The 20,230-nt window shown below is 41.4% G+C and overlaps 1 protein-coding gene across 3 annotated transcripts in view; it reads left to right on the forward strand.

Annotated features, from left to right (window-relative positions):
* LOC126297539 (transmembrane protein 43 homolog) overlaps positions 1 to 19,544 on the forward strand; it is a 255,443-nt gene extending 235,899 nt beyond the window's left edge. For 2 of the 3 annotated variants that reach the window (XM_049988452.1, XM_049988453.1), the window contains exon 8: positions 19,368 to 19,532. The gene's annotated coding sequence lies outside the window, so the exon portion shown is untranslated. Of the gene's footprint in view, positions 1 to 19,367 lie in introns of all 3 variants that reach the window. The other variant, XM_049988451.1, reaches the window with a different exon arrangement.
* The last annotated feature ends 686 nt before the right edge of the window (positions 19,545 to 20,230 follow it).

Raw genomic sequence — 20,230 nt, forward strand, 5'->3', positions numbered from 1 at the left:
ATTTTCTCCTGTCATCAATTCAATTCAATATTTCTTCTGTTACCCAAGGATTTCTACTAGCCCTTGTCTTTTTACCTACTTGATCTTCTGCTGCCTTCACTACTTCATCCCTCAAAGCTACCCATTCTTCTTCTATTGTATTTCTTTCCTCCATTCCTGTCAACTGCTCCCTTATGCTCTCCTTGAAACTCCGTACAACCTCTGGTTCTTTTAGTTTAGCCAGGTCCCATCTCCTTAAATTTCCACCTTTTTGCAGTTTCTTCAGTTTTAATCTACAGGTCATAACCAATAGATTGTGGTCAGAGTCCACATCTGCCCCTGGAAATGTCTTACAATTTAAAACCTGGTTCCTAAATCTCTGTTGTACCATTATATAATCTATCTGAAACCTGTCAGTATCTCCAGGCTTCTTCCATGTATACAACCTTCTTTTATGATTCTTGAACCAAGTGTTACCTATGATTAAGTTGCGCTCTGTGCAAAATTCTACCAGGCGGCTTCCTCTTTCATTTCTTTGCCCCAGTCCATATTCACCTACTACGTTTCCTTCTCTCCCTTTTCCTACTACCGAGTTCCAGTCACCCATGACTATTAAATTTTCGTCACCCTTCACTATCTGAATAATTTCTTTTATTTGATCATACATTTCTTCAATTTCTTCTTCATCTGCAGAGCTAGTTGGCATATAAACTTGTACTACTGTAGTAGGTGTGGGCTTCGTATCTATCTTGGCCACAATAATGCGTTCACTGTGTTGTTTGTGGTAGCTTACCCGCATCCTATTTTCCTATTCATTATTAAACCTACTCCTGCATTACCCCTATTTGATTTTGTGTTTATAACGCTGTAGTCACCTGACCATAAGTCTTGTTCCTCCTGCCACCGAACTTCACTAATTCCCACTATATCTAACTTTAACCTATCCATTTCCCTTTTTAAATTTTCTAACCTACCTGCCCGATTAAGGGATCTGACATTCCACGCTCCGATCCGCAGAACGCCAGTTTTCTTTCTCCTGATAACGACATCCTCTTGAGTAGTCCCCGCCCGGAGATCCGAATGGGGGACTATTTTACCTCCGGAATATTTTACCCAAGAGGACGTCATCATCATTTAATCATACAGTAAAGCTGCATGTCCTTGGGATAAATTACGGCCGTAGTTTTCCCTTGCTTTCAGCCGTTCGCAGTACCAGCACAGCTAGGCCGTTTTGGTTAATGTTGCAAGGCCAGATCAGTCAATCATCCAGACTGTAGCCCCTGCAACTACTGAAAAGGCTGCTGCCCCTCTTCAGGAACCAGTCTTAGAAGTGCCTTAACGACACCAAACGCGACTATTCCACCAAGTTAATAATAAAACAGTAAAAAAATACAGAACATACCACTAAATGCTGTTACACAACCAAATTGACTAGATCGTGTTGTTCAGGTCCCAGAAGACCAGATATATCAAGCAGCAGTAATCCACTATGTATATACTTTACAAAACCGCCCTTCTTAGGCAGACTTTACCTAACACATAGACTGCCGAATGTACCATACTTGAACGCAACTCCGGGCAGGATTCCAGTTGAGCAAATAAATTAGTACCAACAAATATAGTAACGAGCCACACACACAGAAAAAAGTTCCAACAACACCGTCCCACATCAGAAAGTTCAGAAACCGCTGCTGGAGCTTCCAGGGGAAAATCTGAAGAGCCAACCGAGCCCACACCCTAACCTGGCAGACGACTCCAAAATTCAGCAACTAGTTGTCGTCGGGCCAGAGTATCACAGGACCCCACCGGAACTCCACACCAGACAGGCAGGAAGAACAAGTACGCCGACTCCAATTCATTATCACCGCATGGCCAGCTCAGCGGCGAGTCGCCTCCGCCCCAGACCACTCTACTCATATTGCGAGGCACAACCTTAGCGCTAGTCACTAGCAGGTGAGGCAGAGCGTTCCGTGCAGTACCCGGAAAACCAACTACCCTCTCGCTTTCCGCCGGCCACCGCAAACGCACGCCAGCGACGTCATAGCAAATTGCCACCGGAGCGCCACCCGCACTATAATCGATTACAGTGCGCGCTCTGAACAAGATCACAGGTTAGCGGCGGGCGCCATGTCAAACGGGATGTAAAAGACATCCAATTGGCATGAAGTGTACGAAAGCTTACATAGGCAAATGATCAGCGTTTCAGGGTAAATGCACAAAATATCAAGATCAAATAGGGCAGAAAGGATAGATAATATTCCAGCAGAATATCTGAAGTCATTGGGGGAAGAGGCAACAAAAGGACCATTGACGTTGGTGTGTAGAATGTGTCAGTCTGGCGATAAACCATCTGACTTTCGCAAAAATATCGTCCCCAAAGTTTAGAAGAGTGCGAGAGCTGACAAGTGCGAGAATTATCGCACAGTCAGCTTAACAGCTCATGCATACACGTTGCTGACAAGAATAATATACAAAAGAATGGAAAAGAAAATTGAGGAAGTGTTAGATGACGATAAGTTTGGCTTTGGGAAAGACGAAACCACGAGAGAGGCAGTTCTGACGTTGCGATTGATAATGGAGGCAAGACTTGCTCTCAAGGCAGTGTACTTCCAACGAGATGAACGAGCGACGTGGCCCAGCTGTTAGCACACTGGACTCGCTTTCAGGAAGCCGACGGTTCAAACCATCAAGCCATATCGATTTAGGTCTACCGTGATTTTCCTAAATTGTTTCTTCGAAAAGACATGGCCGATTTCCTTTTCTATCCTTTCCTAATCCGAGACTGTACTCCGTCTCTAATGACCTCGTTGTCGACGGGACGTTCAACACTAACCTCCTCCTCCAACGAGATCAGTGTCTTAGTAAAGCGGACTTTGGTCCTAGACAAATGTTGTATCAGTGATCGCAACAAAAATCTGTAAGCAACACTCTTTTTGACAATAACCTTTTATTTACAGGTGAAGCAGGGTTCACTTGCGATGGTGTGTGTAATTATCATAATTCTCATGTTTGGAGTCATCTAGGCGCCACCTCAGATACTGTGCACGTCTCCATATCGACGACGTTACTCATTGTATGTATAGGTACGACTACTAGGCGATCGTTGTATTGGGCCATGCATGTTACCAAACAAACTCGACGGACGGAATTACCTCCCGTTTCTGCGGCGTTGTCTTGCAGTATTGCTTGAGGTTATTTCCTTAGAGCAGCGCCAGAGAATACGCTGGATGCATAATGGAGCACCGATACATTTTGCGGCTGTGGTGAGATGACATACGTACGGAAACCAGAACAAAACATTGAACATTTCTTTTAACTACGAGTACAGTCGTGTAACTGTCTTCAGGTTAATTCAGGACACTTACACTTGTACAAAAGTATCTCCAACAACTTTTCTTAATTGTAGGCCTACAGTATTGCTAACTTTTTCTAATTAGGATGATGGTTACACAGAAACAAGTCAGTGCTGGTTGGTAACCACGAAGTCGCAATTATCTCGCAAACTGTTCGGGTTTGCTTACCTATGTTTACTGACACTTTTTTGCTTCTAGTATCGTATACTTTTAAAAGTATGCGTTTACTCTAAAAATTGTAATATAAGCTGTATACAGCACACAATGGATCTATCTGTGTGTGTAAGCTCGAAGGAGAATAGACGTTACCAGTTTGCACTAGTAATCGTGGTACAGGTCCAACACCTGGCTATGTGGACCGGAAAGCCTTTGGGTATACAACATGGTTACGTCTGGTTCGAAAAACAGGTAATTTAGACAGCAAGCGTGACATGTTTTACGTGATGAGGCTGGTGGCTCTGCCCTATCTGCGAAGTCACCGTGACGTTATCTTTCAACAAGATAAAGGAAGCTCATATGCTATCCTGATCTACCTCAATAATAATGATAAATGAGAAGCTACTATAACGTAAGCTGTGTTGACTCCATGTCCCTACATACCGCATCCGAGTGACAACATGTGGAGAGCATAACATGATCACAATGGATTTTTATCCGAATTTTCACAGTCAGAGAAGAGTATGAGATGAACCAATGGCGAATCAAATTAACGAGAGTGAGGTCTAGTTTTGGAAACAAAAAAGAATAGGTTTAAATGCCTGATAGTAATCGGGCTAATTAAAAAACACCTAATTGGTGATTTGATGGAAAACTGAAACGTTTTACGAAGATCTGCTGGTTTCTATGTAAATAAAGTATTAAAAATTCTTCTCTTCAAGGTCTGCACATAACGAGTTATGGCGTTATGACGTTAACTGCTAATAACAAATTTTAAAATAAAAAAGTTTGAGAAGAATGTCCTGATCAAATTTTTTGTGAATTTATTTGTCTAAAACTAAGAAATAAAATAGATTAGAGAAACATTTTACTCACCTTTGAATCATGCTTAAATCGTGTACGGAAAATGAGGTGGCGATTGAGAATTTAAATTTCAATACTTGGCTAAGAATTTTAAAGCTAACACCATAATATTTATCTCGTGTAGGCTATTAGGTTGACTGTGCACTCTCATTTGCTGTACATGATTTCGTGCAACATTCAAAGACTTGTGAAATGTTTCTCTAATCTCTTTTATTTCTTACTCTCAGACCATTAATTTCACAAAACATTTGACCGTTGCTTCTTCAGTTTTTTTAAAAAAGAATAGAAACTCTTATTCATAAACACATGTTCATTTTCTACGAGAAAATAATGAATAACGACATTATACGTGAATCATAAAACAATGCCTATGGTGTACAAACTGTACAAACTGTACTATTCAGTGTGCATGGGTGTAAAGGTGTGATACTATTAGTTACGTAAGCCTGTCCACCATAGCAAGGTCATATCACATCGGATGGGAAATATTGGTTTTAACTGTCCTGAGACCAAAAACCGCACAAAAAGTATCAATCACATTGGTTTTTAATTGTCCTGACCCCAAAAAAGCATCAATCACATCGGTTTTTAATAATCCTGAGGCCACTGACCTGAGGCCAAAAACTGCATAAAAAGCATCAATCACATCGGTTTTTGATTGTCCTGAGGCCATTATCTCGAGGCCAAAACCGAGCGAGGTGGCGCAGTCGTTAGCACACTGGACTCGGATTCGGGAGGACGACGGTTCAATCCCGTCTCCGGCCATCCTGATTTAGGTTTTCCGTGATTTCCCTAAATCGCTTCAGGCAAATGCCGGGATGGTTCCTTTGAAAGGGCACGGCCGATTTCCTTCCCAATCCTTCCCTTACCCGAGCTTGCGCTCCGTCTCTAATGACCTAGTTGTCGACGGGACGTTAAACACTAACCACCACCACCACCACAAATCGAGGCTAAAAGCTGCATAAAAAGCATCAATCAAAATCAAGCCGGATTATTAATTTCCGTGTGACTGGCGCAAAACATGTTCAGTATGCTGTCCACCGTTTTCTGAAACAAGTTGAAATCGAGAAAGAGCATGTTCCACAACTGATCGAAGTGTTTCCTGGGTCAAGTTCAGAATGTGTTGCTCTGTGCATGCCTTCAATGCAGCTAAGTTTGTAATCGGAACACTGAACACAACTTCTTTCAGATAGCCACACAACCAGAAGTCACACGAATTAAGATCGGGTGACCGAGACGGCCAGGCAGTAGGGAAATGGCGGCCTATAGTTCTAGCATTTACGAAATGGTGCCTCAGCAGCTGCTTAACTGGATTTGCAATGTGCAGGGGTGCGCCATCTTGCATATAAATGATCCCATCCACACATCCACGTTGTTGAAGAGCTGGAATGACGAGGTTACGCAAAAGACACTCATAGAGCTTACCAGGACAGGTAACAAGCACCTTTCTCTTCGAAAAAATATGGGTCTATGATAAATGATGCTGCAAACCCGCACCAAACAGTGACCTTTTCAGGATGAAGTGGTACTGGTTGATTTGCGTGTGGATTTTCCGTTGCCCATATTCGACAATTCTGTGTATTGACATACCCCATCAGATGGAAGTGGGCTTCGTCTGTCCACGAAATCTTCCACTGCTAATCATTGTCCACTTTCATGCGAGCAAGAAATTCTAAAGCAAGGGTCTTTCTTTTGTTAGGTCAACAGGAAGCAACTCGTGCACATGGGTAATTTTTTATGGGTAGCAGAGAAGGATATTTCGTAGGATTTTACGCACCATGCACACGGGTGTGTCCAATGCTCGGTCAATTCTCCGTGCACTACACGTTTTCACATCACCACTTGTCTCTTCCTGCATTGCTGTGGCCAATGTTTTCACTGACGTCGAATCAATTCGTTTCCTCCCTTTACCAGGTTAAAGAACCCATCTTTTCGAATTTCAGAATCATTTTCTCCAGACCCACGGTAGTCATCGGACCAACGCCTTTTCTGAAACCCTTCAGTCAGGAAATTCTGCAGAGCGATGTGTGCATAGTCATCATTCTTGTAATACAGCTTTACAAGCAGAGCGCGATGCTGCATTGAGACAGTCATGACAGACGTCGCAGACGCGAAAGGAGGAGAAAACCGAGTACCCGGCGTGTTTATTCCAACTTCAATGGTCGTACACATGACAGCTGTTTTCATTTACGCATTCTAACACATACAGCGCCATATATTTATCAATTTTCACACTTTTTTCTTCTGCCATACGTTTTCCCCCTTTTCCTATAATATTCCGTTGCAATTTGACGTTATTCTGACCAGTGGTGTTATTTCTACAGCGTTTTCAAAATTTAACTTTAATTGTAGTCACTTTGTATATTAACGCTGTACCTATCTGTCAAATTAGTTTCTGTCAGCAGAGAAACTTTGCCGTAGTTACAGTTTTTTTAACAAAATTGTATGTACAGTAACCACTAATATAAAGAAAGCAGAGACATTTTCCGTCCAGAATCTCAGTATCATCATCGTCATCATCCTCTAATACCCATAACTTTAAATCTTAAGGAGAGTTAACAATATGCTGATATACTGTAATTGTCATCTTTTTTAATCTGAGTATTTCCATAGTCATATGATATCAATCCATCAAGTCTTTAACTTGAACATATCCTCTTTCCACTCTCTTCAAAAGTATGTGATCAGCCTTAACATACAAAACCAAATTGTTATAAATAAGGACATGGCTGAAAATTTAGGGGTATGGGATGTGTTTCATATTCAAAAGGCAAACGAAATTTGTTTTTAGTATTATGAACAAATAACCTGCAATATGTTTAATATATTTTCAGGTATTATAATGACTTGAGTGGCACTATGCAATTAGTACGAATACTTATTCTTTAAACTACAGTATTTTTAAGCTGCGAAATCTCCAAGCGTTTCCTGCGATATTGAGATTGTTCTATTTCAGATTATGATTATGTATGGGGATACGTGGGGCAGCGAGACTGCAGAATGGGAACTGTATCTGGAAAATGAGAAGAAATATTAAAATTTTTGACAGTTATTTATTAATAGCAATGTTGTTTACAGTGTACAACTACGAAGTCACACACTTGCAAATCAACAATCCCACATAAGATCACCCAGAAACTAAGAAACTTTTCTTCAGGTAAGGACGGTCTAAGGCAGCAGCGTAAACTATAGTTTTTCTGTCAATGGATTACTGAATTCTCTCTCTCTAATGGACTACAAATGTAGTTCACACACCTGAAAACATAGCAAAGTGGTTAGAATTCGTGCTCCAAATTTTAACTCGTACTCGAATTTTAGGCAGTGTATGTTACGAGTCTCAGTATTGCACAATAAATGTTATTTTCACACTTCTTCCACTACCATAAATTTTAAAGCCAAAGAAAGCAAAAAATTAATTCATATTGTTTTACTGGGATGAAATTTTCTTTGTGCACCGAGCGTGTCCACTGTCTGTTCGGAAACTGAACGCGCTGACTTTCGTCGTTGACAGGTATTTATCTTTGCAGACGAGAATGTATTATTTCCGTATCTGCACGGTTCAGCGGATATGACTGTCAATGTCTGTCCCTAATAACAACTCACTAATATATAACTGCGTCAACTCAGCCACACGGCGTTAAATGTTTATACTACTTTTCGCTGTTATACAGTTGTTGAGAACAGTACAAGGCACAGGCCGTAGGATGTTCTAGTGTTAATCTTAGTAGTTTTGTTGTTGTTGAGAACAGTCGAAATAATAACAGTCGATAGTGCAACAGAAGGTTTTCGGAAATAACTATAAAAACCGGCCAAAGGATGGCAAGTTAAATGATGTTACTATTATTGAGAAAGTCAAACTAACAAATGACATCCATGATAGTATGAATGCCGTAAAACAAATGTCACAAAACTTTGGTTGTTCTGATATCACAGCCAAATACTGATAACTTATTATTCTGATAATTATAAATTCTCAGTAACTTGTTATGTGTAACAGTTATTTTATTTCTTGTCCACCCCTATGTGCACGATGTTGCCACAGATTGTAAACGGTTTAGACAGTTTTACAGTGTGTTTGTAACCTGCATATTTGTTGAGTGTATGAGACCCTTTCGTCCCCATCATTTCGTAATTCCAGCTTGTTCTCATTCTCTAATGACTGCGCTGCCTACAGGATGTCAAACTTTAATATTGATTCCTTTTTTGTTGTAGCGAGGGTTGCCAGCATCGGTTTCATCTGCGAGACAGGATGAAAACTTGTCGCCAATGACCTGTAGGAATCTAACTGCTTTCAGAACCCTTTATGTACACTACTAGCCATTAAATTCGCTACACAACGAAGATGACGTGCTTCAGACGCGCAATTTAACTGACAGGAAGAAGATGCTGTGATATGCAAATGATTAGCTTTTCAGAGCATTCACACAAGGTTGGCACCGGTGACGACACCTACAACGTGCTGACATGGGGAAAATTTCCTGCCGATTTCTTATACACAAACAGCAGTTGACCGGTGTTGCCTGGTGAAACGTTGTTATGATGCCTCATGTAAAGAGGAGAAATGCGTACCATCACATTTCCAACTTTGATAAAGGTCGGATTGTAGCCTATCGCGATTGCCGTTTATCGTATCGCGACATTGCTGCTCACGATGGTCGAGATCCAATGACTGTTAGCAGAATATGGAATCAGTGGGTTCAGGAGAGTAATACGGAACGCCGTTCTGCATCCCAACGGCCTCGTATCACTAGCAGTCGAGATGGCAGGCATCTTATCCGCATGGCTGTACTGGATCGTGCAACCACGTCTCGATCCCTGAGTGAACAGCTGGGGACGTTTGCCAGACAACAACCATCTGCACGAACAGTTCGATGACGTTTGCAGCAGCAGGGACTATAAGCTCGGAGACCATGGCTGCGGTTACCATTGACGCTGCATCACAGATAGGAGCGCCTGCGATAATGTACTCAACGACGAACCTGGGTGCACGAATGGCAAAACGTCATTTTTTCGGATGAATGCAGGTTCTGTTTACAGCATCACGATGGTCGCATCCGTGTTTGGCGACATCGCGGTGAATGCACATTGGGACGTGTATTCGTCATCGCCATACTGGCGTATCACCCGGCGTGATGGTATGGGGTGCCATTGGTTACACGTCTCGGTCACCTCTTGCTCGCATTGACGGCACTTCTAACAGTGGACGTTACATTTCAGATGTGTTACGACCCGTGGCTCGACCCTTCATTCGATCCCTGCGAAACCCTACATTTCAGCAGGATAATGCACGACCGCATGTTGCAGGTCCTGTAGGGGCCTTTCTGGATACAGGAATGTTCGACTGCTGCCCTGGACAGCACATTCTCTAGATCTCTCACCAATTGAAAACGTCCGGTCAATTGTGGCCGAGCAACCGGCTCGTCACAATACACCAGTCACTACTCTTGATGTACTGTGGTATCGTGTTGAAGCTGCATGGGGAGCTGTACCTGTACACGCCATCCAAGCTCTGTTTGACTCAATGCCCAGGCGTATCAAGGCCGTTATTACGGCCAGAGGTGGTTGCTGTGCGTACTGATTTCTCAGCATCTATGCACCCAAATTGCGTGAAAATGTAATCACATGTTAGTTATAGTATAATGTGTTTGTCCAATGAATACACGTTTGTCATCTCCATTTCTTCTTTGTGTAGCAATTTTAATGGCTAGTAGTGTACTTTTGTCAAGGACTTGCCACTGTAACATTGGACATAAACATTGTGTGTGTGTGTGTGTGTGTGTGTGTGTGTGTGTGTGTGTGTATGTGTGTTTTGATGGAGTATTGTTTTGAGAAACTGTGGAAATAACATTAAAATAAACGTTGTGTTGCTGACGTATTTTTCCACACATTTCTGGCTTGGAAAAAAATAGACACTTGCTAAGCAACACAGAACAATTTAGATGTGTAAAATATTTATTTTGAACATGAACATTGTGTGTGTGTGTGTGTGTATGAGTTTTGCTTCTTTGTGTAATTTTTTTGGATAAATATTCTTGAACATGGTAGAAAAACTCAGATGGCTATTGAGCACAGTCAAAATAGCTGCTCTGGGGCTACATTATGATTAACTGTTTCATTTTAATGGCCACCAAAGTACTTGGCTGTGGCTGGCTGTTCTGTTCTAGTGGTGGGTAAATTCTAGGCTCTTTTTGGAGCCTAGAGTGGGATGTGGAGGAAACGAGGGCTTGACGGTGCCGTCAAAAGGAGCGTGTCACAAGATAATGGTATCGTAGACGAGGAGTGTGTAAACTGTGATGTCGTGCATTTGTCCCTGCATGCTGACATCCCACACTAGCAGTTGCACTTGACTCAGTGATATCGCAAGGCTCAGTACCACATTTAAGAGCAAAGTGCTGCAGAATCGGCATAGATACATTATTAATATTTTTATTATTAAGTAAGGATGTCTAACTTTAAAATAAAGTGATGGTATTGTTTTGCAAGTTGTGGTGTGTGTATTAAATGTTTGTATGATTTGGTGAAATTTCCACATCAGTTGCTCGTGGTGAGAGGTCCATCTGCACAACAGAGAAGACAAATGGTGCTGAAATGGGGACGTCCAGCTTAGCTGTCCGTCTACCTGCTTCAGCCTTTAAGTAGATTGACCACGCTAAATAGGATCAACACTCCTTTCAGCTCTCTGAACTGCCCCATTTACACACAGGAACAACCTATTCTGCAGTATTTCTAAAGGAACAGCCACCAAACTTTTTCAAGCTGGGGTAGGAGTTAACAGTTAAAATTCGTTCTCGTAAGTGCTCTAGATTCAGCGTTCCTGAGCATAAGACTGTAACACATCCACACCCACACTCAGGAGTTCCTCAGTGTCCGTTTGCATGGCTTGCGACATATGTCAATACTACTCAAGACCTCATACTCTACACTGTAATTAAAGACTCACTTAAACCAAAACGTGCATGTTCTCTCACAATATAAAGATTTTTTTGATGCTGGTCTCCACGCCAGCTTATCCTGTATAAGCCTCTTCACCTCTGCATAACCACTGCAACTTATATCAATTTGAACTTTCTTACTGTAGTCAAACCTTTGTCTCCAGTCAACAGTTTCGCCTGAAACTCCCATCCATTACAAAACTGACAATTCCTTGATTTCTCGGGATGGCTGCTGTCAACCGATTCTTTCTTTTAGTTAAGTTGATCCAAACTACTTTTCTCCAGACTTCAATTCAGTGTGTCATCATTAATCATCCGATTTACACATCTTCTGTAGCAACACATTTGAGAAGCTTCTATTCTATTCTTTTCTGAACTTCTTATCGTTCACGCTTCATTTCTGTAGAAAGTTACACTCCAAATACCTTCATAAAAAACAACCTCACACTTTAATTTATATTCTAAGTTAACAATTTTTCATTTTCAGAAATGGTTTTCATACTATTGCCAATGTGAATTTTATATTCTCTTTACTTTGGCCACCCGTCCATCATTTTGCCACACAAATAGTGAATCTCATCAGTTACTTTTAGTGTGTTATTCTATTCCTTACCAAGTACCCTGAAGCATCGTTTGAGCATTCGCTATATTTTATAACGTTTGTATTACTTTTGTTGATGTTTCTTTCGTATCCTCCTTCAAGACACCATCCATTCCATTCAAGTGGTCTTCCAACTGCTTTGCCGCCTCTGACAGGATTACAATATCACTGGCAAACCTCAATATTTTGATGTCTTCTGCAGGAGCTGTAATGACCGTACCATATTTCTCTTTGGTTTCCTTTATTTCCTATTTTGTTGTTGTTTTCAGTCCTGAGACTGGTTTGATGCAGCTCTCCATGCTACTCTGTCCTGTGCAAGCTTCTTCATCTCCCAGTACCTACTGCAACCTACATCCTTCTGAATCTGCTTAGTGTATTCATCTCTTGGTCTCCCTCTACGATTTTTACCCTCCACGCTGCCCTCCAGTGCTAAATTTGTGATCCCTTGATGCCTTGGGACATGTCCTACCAACCGATCCCTTCTTCTAGTCAAGTTGTGCCACAAACTTCTCTTCTCCCCAATCCTATTCAATACCTCCTCATTAGTTACGTGATCTATCCACCTTATCTTCAGCATTCTTCTGTAGCACCACATTTCGAAAGCTTCTATTCTCTTCTTGTCCAAACTAGTTATCGTCCATGTTTCACTTCCATACATGACTACACTCCAAACAAATACTTTCAGAAACGACTTCCTGACACTTAAATCTATATTCGATGTTAACAAATTTCTCTTCTTCAGAAACGCTTTCCTTTCCATTGCCAGTCTACATTTTATATCCTCTCTACTTCGACCATCATCAGTTATTTTACTTCCTAAATAGCAAAACGCCTTTACTACTTTGAGTGTCTCATTTCCTAATCTAATTCCCTCAGCATCACCCGATTTAATTTGACTACATTTCATTATCCTCGTTTTGCTTTTGTTGATGTTCATCTTATATCCTCCTTTCAAGACACTGTCCATTCCGTTCAACTGCTCTCCCAGGTCCTTTGCTGTCTCTGACAGAATTACAATGTCATTTGCGAACCTCAAAGTTGTTACTTCTTCTCCATGAATTTTAATACCTACTCCGAATTTTTCTTTTGTTTCCTTCACTGCTTGCTCAATATACAGATTGAATAACATCGGGGAGAGGCTACAACCCTGTCTTACTCCCTTCCCAACAACTGCTTCCCTTTCATGCCCCTCGACTCTTATAACTGCCATCTGGTTACTGTACAAATTGTAAATAGCCTTTCGCTCCCTGTATTTACCCCTGCCACCTTCAGAATTTGAAAGAGAGTATTCTAGTCAACATTGTCAAAAGCTTTCTCCAAATCTACAAATGCTAGAAACGTAGGTTTGCCTTTTCTTAATCTTTCTTCTAAGATAAATCGTGAGGTCAGTATTGCCTCACGTGTTCCAACATTTCCACGGAATCCAGACTGATCCTCCCCGAGGTCCGCATCTACCAGTTTTTCCATTCGTCTGTAAAGAATTCACGTTAGTATTTTGCAGCTGTGACTTTTTAAACTGATAGTTCGGTAATTTTCACATCTGTCAGCACCTGCTTTCTTTGGGATTGGAATTATTATATTCTTCTTGAAGTCTGAGGGTATTTCGCCTGTCTCATACATATTGCTCACCAGCTGGTAGAGTTTTGTCATGATTGGCTCTCCCAAGGCGGTCAGTAGTTCTAATGGAATGTTGTCTACTCGCGGGGCCTTGTTTCGACTCAGGTATTTCAGTGATCTGTCAAACTCTTCACGCAGTATCTTCATCTACATCCTCTTCCATTTCCATAATATTGTTCTCAAGTACATCGCGCTTGTATAAACCCTCTATATACTCCTTCCACCTTTCTGCCTTCCCTTCTTTGCTTAGAACTGGGTTTATTTCCTAATGATAGCATATTCCTGAGAAGTCCCCGCCTGGAGATCTGACTGGGGGCTTATTTTATCTCTGCAATATTTTACCCAAGAGGACGACAACATCATTAAAGTGTTCGGTACAGCTAAATGTGGTCAGAAATTATAACGCCTATAGTTCCCTCTTGCTTTCAGCTGTTTGCTAATTCAGCATAGCGTGGCCATTTTGACTAATGTTTCAAGGCCAGATCAGTCTATCATCCGGATTGTTCCTCCTACTAGTATTGAAATGGTTGCTATCCATCCTCAGAAACCGTATGTTAGTCTGGCATCTCCACAGATAGCCTTCAGATGTTTTTGCTCGTCCGACTGTGTGCCTAGCTAGGGCACGCTATCCACAACCTTGGCGCAAAGTATTTCATTCATGGGAGGTTATTATTGTTATTATTATTATTATTGTTATCTATAGCAGTAATAGCTTTTCTGCGAGGAAAAGTAACCACAAGTATTACCGTACTTGAGACCAGAAGTGATCCTCTACGATATATATTCTAAAAATCTCGCATCTGCTGTGGTAAAGAAGCTGTATCTCAGTTTGAAGCTGGAAGTTTGGTAGCCTCCACACTTCCCTCCTTCCTTCTATTAATTTCATGGTCAAACGTCTCTGATAACCGTCATCTGTGTATTTCGTCTCTTGTCACGTTGCTTTCTTCTTCAACGCACCTCATCTGTGTCTGAACTTTAATTTGTAAAGAGCGTTTTCTCATTGTTTTTGGTAGAACTACGAGGTTTAGTTTATTATTTCTAAAAAATATTGATGCTGTTGCTTTATAGTGTCTCCAGTTGGCCCGCTCGTGAAATGCTTCATGTAACAATGTATTTTTATCCCTGGACTTTAGTTCAGTAACTTTCCTACTGCTACGTAGTTTGTACTCTCTCATGATACACTGATCAGCTAGAACTTTATGTCCACCTACATAATAGACACGGAGGTCTTGCGGTTCTAGGCGCTTCAGTCCGGAACCGCGCTGCTGCTACGGTCGCAGGTTCGAATCCTGCTTCTGGCAATGGATGTGTGTGTTGTCTTTAGGTTAGTTAGGTTTAAGTAGTTCTAAGTTCTAGGGGACTGATGACCTCAGATGTTAAGTCCCATAGTGCTCAGAGCCAATACGCAATGCATAATAGACAGTATGTCCACCTTTGTTACGGATAACAGCGGCCACTCATAGTGGAATGGAAGCAACAAGGCCTCGGTAGGTCGCTGAAGGGAGTTGGCAGCACATTTGCACACACAAGTCATCTAATTCCAATAAATTCCGGGGAGGGGGGTGATGAGCTCTGACACCACATTCAATCACAACCCAGATGTGTTCGATTTTGTTCAGATATGGAGAGTTGGGAGGCCAGCACATCAATTGCAACTCGCCACTGTGTTTCTCGAACCACTCCATCACACTCCTGACCTTGTGACATGGCGCATTATATTGCTGAAAAATCCCACTGCCGTCGGGGAACATGATCGTCATGAAGGGGTGTACGTGGTCTGCAACCAGTGTACGACACTCCTTGGCTGTCAAGATGTCTTGCACGAGCTCCACTGGTCCCATTAATGCCCACGTGAATGTTCCTTTAGTGTAACCGCCGCCAGCTTGTCTCTGTTTCGCAGTACTGGCGTTAAGGAGCTGTTCCCCTGGAAAACGACGCATTCGCTCCCTTCCATCGGCATGACGAAGAAGGTATCGGGATTCATCAGACCATTCAACGCTTTGGCACTCCGCCAATGTACAGTGCTGATGGTCACGTACCCATTTCAGTTCTACTTTCCATTGTCGTTGTGTTAACATTGGCACATGCACGGGTCGTAGGCTGTGGAGGCCCATTATTAGGAGTGTTCGGTGCACTGTGTGTTCGGACACACTTGTAGTATGGCCAGCATTAAAGTATGATGTTAGTTCCGCCACAGTTCGCCGCCTGTCCTGTTTTACCAGTCTGCCCAGCCTACGACATCCGACATCTCTAATGAGGGGTGGCCGCCCGAACCCTTGACGTCTGGACGTTGTTTCAACTTAGTTTCGCCACGTGTTGACATTAACTGCAGCACTCCTCGAACTCCCGCAAGTCTTACAGTTTCCGAAATGTTCGTGCCGATTCTCCGGCCCAGTACAATCTGCCCTCGGTCAAACTCTGATAGATCGCACGCCTTCCTCATTCTACACACGAACAGCACTCTCACTGATACTGCATGCACCGCGCGTGTGTCTGACTAGCAGTCATTCCCCGCCAGATGACGCTCCTCTCGCGTGGACGGGTTTGTATCGATGGCAGGTCGGTGGTCATAATGTTCTGGCTGATCAGCGTAAGTTAGGTGATTAATCCGTATCAGAGTTACTAGTCCATCTGCTCGTTCTGTGGTGTGTACTAAAAAAAAATTGTAATCTGCTAAGCTTACTTCACTTGATTTCCTCTTAGCTTTGAACAGAAGTTACGTAGCTAACAGCCATCTAAATCTTTTATCAATATTTTTTGTTACATTTATGTGTTAAATAACCATGTTTAGATTTCAAACACCATCCATAGAAGTAAAATGACTCATAACAACAAAGTATTTGTGTCATAATTCATCCATATGTGTTTATATTACTGCGATTTTACAAAAATGGTGAAAGAACTTGTATCTTATTACAAATGGAATTTAGAGTGATAATTATCTGCTTTTAGTAGTTCAGAATAAATGTATAATAACAAGTTCACTGTAATTCATCGCACCCATTGGTTTGAAAAACGCATGTGAATCCTAAATCTATACTTGGAAACTATTTATCACAAACCAAGTATATGTAGACATTACTTATTTTGATATTACTGACCGCTCAGAAATGGTGCAAATATTGTGCCAAATTCGATGACAAATTTATCCAAGACCTAGATATTTGTTGATAGTTCACCACAGTTGGAGGGGTTTTATAATATCCCTCTCCTATGATCCAGATGTCGACGGCATATTGAACACCAATCTTCCTTCTTTTTTCTAAAATCTCTAGAAAAACTGTACTGCTAAGAATTGTATTATGAAATACACAGCTGTATCAGTATTTTTTTTTATTGAAGACGATCGATGTCAATCTAGGATCAGACAATCATCAGGTCTAAAAAGCCTTTCACTATCCATTTACACAATCAAAATAGCAGGTATAAGGTGTAGACTTCCCCATTACTAATATTAGCTGTTTCTGCGCCACATATGTGTTACTGTCCAAAATATACGTGATGCGCATGCACTTAATACGAGGTGCATTCAAGTTCTAAGGCCTCCGATTTTTTTCTCCGGACTGGAAAGAGATAGAAACATGCGCATTGTTTTAAAATGAGACTACGTTCATTGTCAATACGTCCCAGAGATGGCAGCACCGTACGGCAGATGGAATTTTATCGCCAGCGGCGAGAATGAGAACTGTTTTAAATACTTAAAATGGCGACGTTTTCCTTACTTGAACAGCGTGCAATCATTCATTTTCTGAATTTGCGTGGTGTGAAACCAATTGAAATTCATCGACAGTTGAAGGAGACATGTGATGATGGAGTTATGGATGTGTCGAAAGCGCGTTCGTGGGTGCGACAGTTTAATGAAGGCAGAACATCGTGTGACAACAAACCGAAACAACCTCGGGCTCGCACAAGCCGGTCTGACGACATGATCGAGAAAGTGGAGAGAATTGTTTTGGGGCATCGCCGAATGACTGTTAAACAGATCGCCTCCAGAGTTGGCGTTTCTGTGGGTTCTGTGCACACAATCCTGCATGACATGGCTGCCCGTGTGGCATGTTGCCAAGCAATGTTGACACGCAACGACAGCATGAATGGGACTTTCTTTTCGTCGGTTGTGACAATGGATGAGACGTGGATGGCATTTTTCAATCCAGAAACAAAGCGCCATTCAGCTCAATGGAAGCACACAGATTCACCGCCACCAAAAAAATTTCGGGTAACCACCAGTGCTGAAAAAATGATGGTGTCCATGTTCGGGGACAGGGAGGGAGTAATCCTTACCCATTTCGTTCCAAAGGGCACTATGGTAACAGGTGCATCCTACGAAAATGTTTTGAAGAACAAATTCCTTCCTGCACTGCAACAAAAACGTCCGGAAAGGGCTGCGCGTGTGCTGTTTCACCAAGACAACGCACCCGCACATCCAGCTATCGTTACGCAACAGTTTCTTCGTGATACCAACTCTGAAGTGATTCCTCATGCTCCCTACTCACCTGACCTGGCTCCTAGTGACTTTTGGCTATTTCCTAAAATGAAAGACACTCTCCGTGGCCGCACATTCACCAGCCGTGCTGCTATTGCCTCAGCGATTTTACAGTGGTCAAAACAGACTCCTAAGAAAGTCTTCGCCGCTGCCATGGAATCATGGCGTCAGCGTTGTGAAAAATGTGTACGTCTGCAGGGTGATAACGTCGAGAAGTAACGCCAGTTTCATCGAGTTCGGGTGAGTAGTTAATTAGAAAAAAAATCGGAGGCCTTAGAACTTGAATGCACCTCGTATTAGTTATGGAACAGTCTGCAAATTATAACCACTATTCTGGTTGTAAAAATGCATAGCTGAGGTGTTTTTTGAACCTGATGCTGGTCCGATCCTAGACCGAAATCAATCGACTTTAATAAATAATACTGATGCAGGTCTTTGATTCTTTATGCAATTTTTAACCTTCATTACAGTTATAAAAAACTATCTACACAAAACACGAATGTATAGTAACGAATGACACACTTACATCCCATGTACTTTGGTATTTGAACTCATAATTGTGTAGTGACATATGATTTTCACAGATGCCTATTTTTTCCACTATTCTGACTGCCAAAGTGATTATGTCAGATAAATTGGGGTCTCACTATGTTTTTACACTAACATTATGCTTATGTCTTGTTATCCATGAAGCATATTATTTCATCACATAAATATTGATTATTGCACTAAATCATTCCCCTATAGAACTACAGAGCCTCGTAATTGGCGTTTTCCTGTCCATTTTATTACATTATTATTTATTTGTACCATAGATCTATAGTGAAGCGCTCTTTATCGATATTCGAAAACGGGATGCTGCGAAAAAGAAAAATTAGAATTCATGTTTTACCCAAGAATTAATATCTTTTCAACGTCCATTTCGCAGATACTTACTAGCGCAAGAAAGTGTATTGCTTGAGAATTTCAAATTTGCTGAGAACTACATTATGCAATACACAGCTGTAACGGTATACTTTCTAGAGACGATCGATTTCGGTTTAGAATCAGACCAACATCAGCTATGTGTCTGCATAGCTAAGATGCATTTTGGATTGATGGTGGTCTTATCCAAGACCGAAATCGATCGTGTCTAATAAAAAATACCGTTACATTTGCGGATTGCATAATATAGTTCTTAACATTCATTAAAGCTGTACGACACCACCTCCATTAATCAGTTTGAGTTTGGATCATTTTTTGATATCCTTCATAACTACTTTTGTTTTGTCAAGTCAGCTTATTATTATTCACAGAATAATAAAATTATTGTGTTTTAGTAGATTAACTGTAAATAATCTGTCGTCTTTCTATACTGGAACTGACTCTTAATTCTGTTTCAGGAACTTCACAAGCAACTATCATTCAAGATTAGTAAAAACACTCAATATACTACTGTAGCAAACATAATCGTATAATAAACAAAATATGCATTATATAATGATGTAACTAATCTATACTGCTCTTTATAATTTTATAAAGAATAAAGTAGTTTCTCTCTCAGTAGTACACCTTAAAAAGTCTTTCTAATTTTATATATTTACATGTATTACTTAGTTCTTACAATTTATAGTGACATTGCAGGTCATTTCATTGACAGTTGACGTTTTTTCGGAGTAATTGTTGCCTATTGTCGTGTACATGTCACGACTTAAAAGTTACTGCACCACTGAGAGGTCTTGGAAGGTTGTACTTTTTAACTGTTCAGAACTACTGCGAACTTCTGTGTCCTCGCTAAAACTTCAACGTGTGTACAGTATCCACGAGAACTCTCCGCATCCATCTGAAATATAACATTCTTAAATAGTGTATACATTACTCGGGAATCAGAAAGAGTTTTTTTCTTGTGAACTGTTTTGTATTGAAACTAAATTTAGCTTTTTTACCAGCCAATGGTAATTCTATGGGGGCAACTGGTAACTGCAGAAGGATAAAGCTGGAAATTTGAGGTAAGTTCCTCTCATACTGCGAAGGTCATCGGTCCCTAGGCTTACACACTTCTTAATCTAACTTATGCTAAGGACAACACACACACACACACACACACACACACACACATGCCCGAGGGAGGGCTCGAACCTTCGACAGGGGGAGGCGCGAGGCCCGTGGCAAGGAGCCTAAGACTGCACGGCTACCCCACACGACTCAGAAGGATACATACCTACACAATACTTAGCAGGCTATTTTCTCCCTCATAAAGTATTTA

Source organism: Schistocerca gregaria, chromosome X (assembly GCF_023897955.1).
Source record: "Schistocerca gregaria isolate iqSchGreg1 chromosome X, iqSchGreg1.2, whole genome shotgun sequence".
Classification (NCBI taxonomy): Eukaryota; Metazoa; Arthropoda; class Insecta; order Orthoptera; family Acrididae; genus Schistocerca; species Schistocerca gregaria.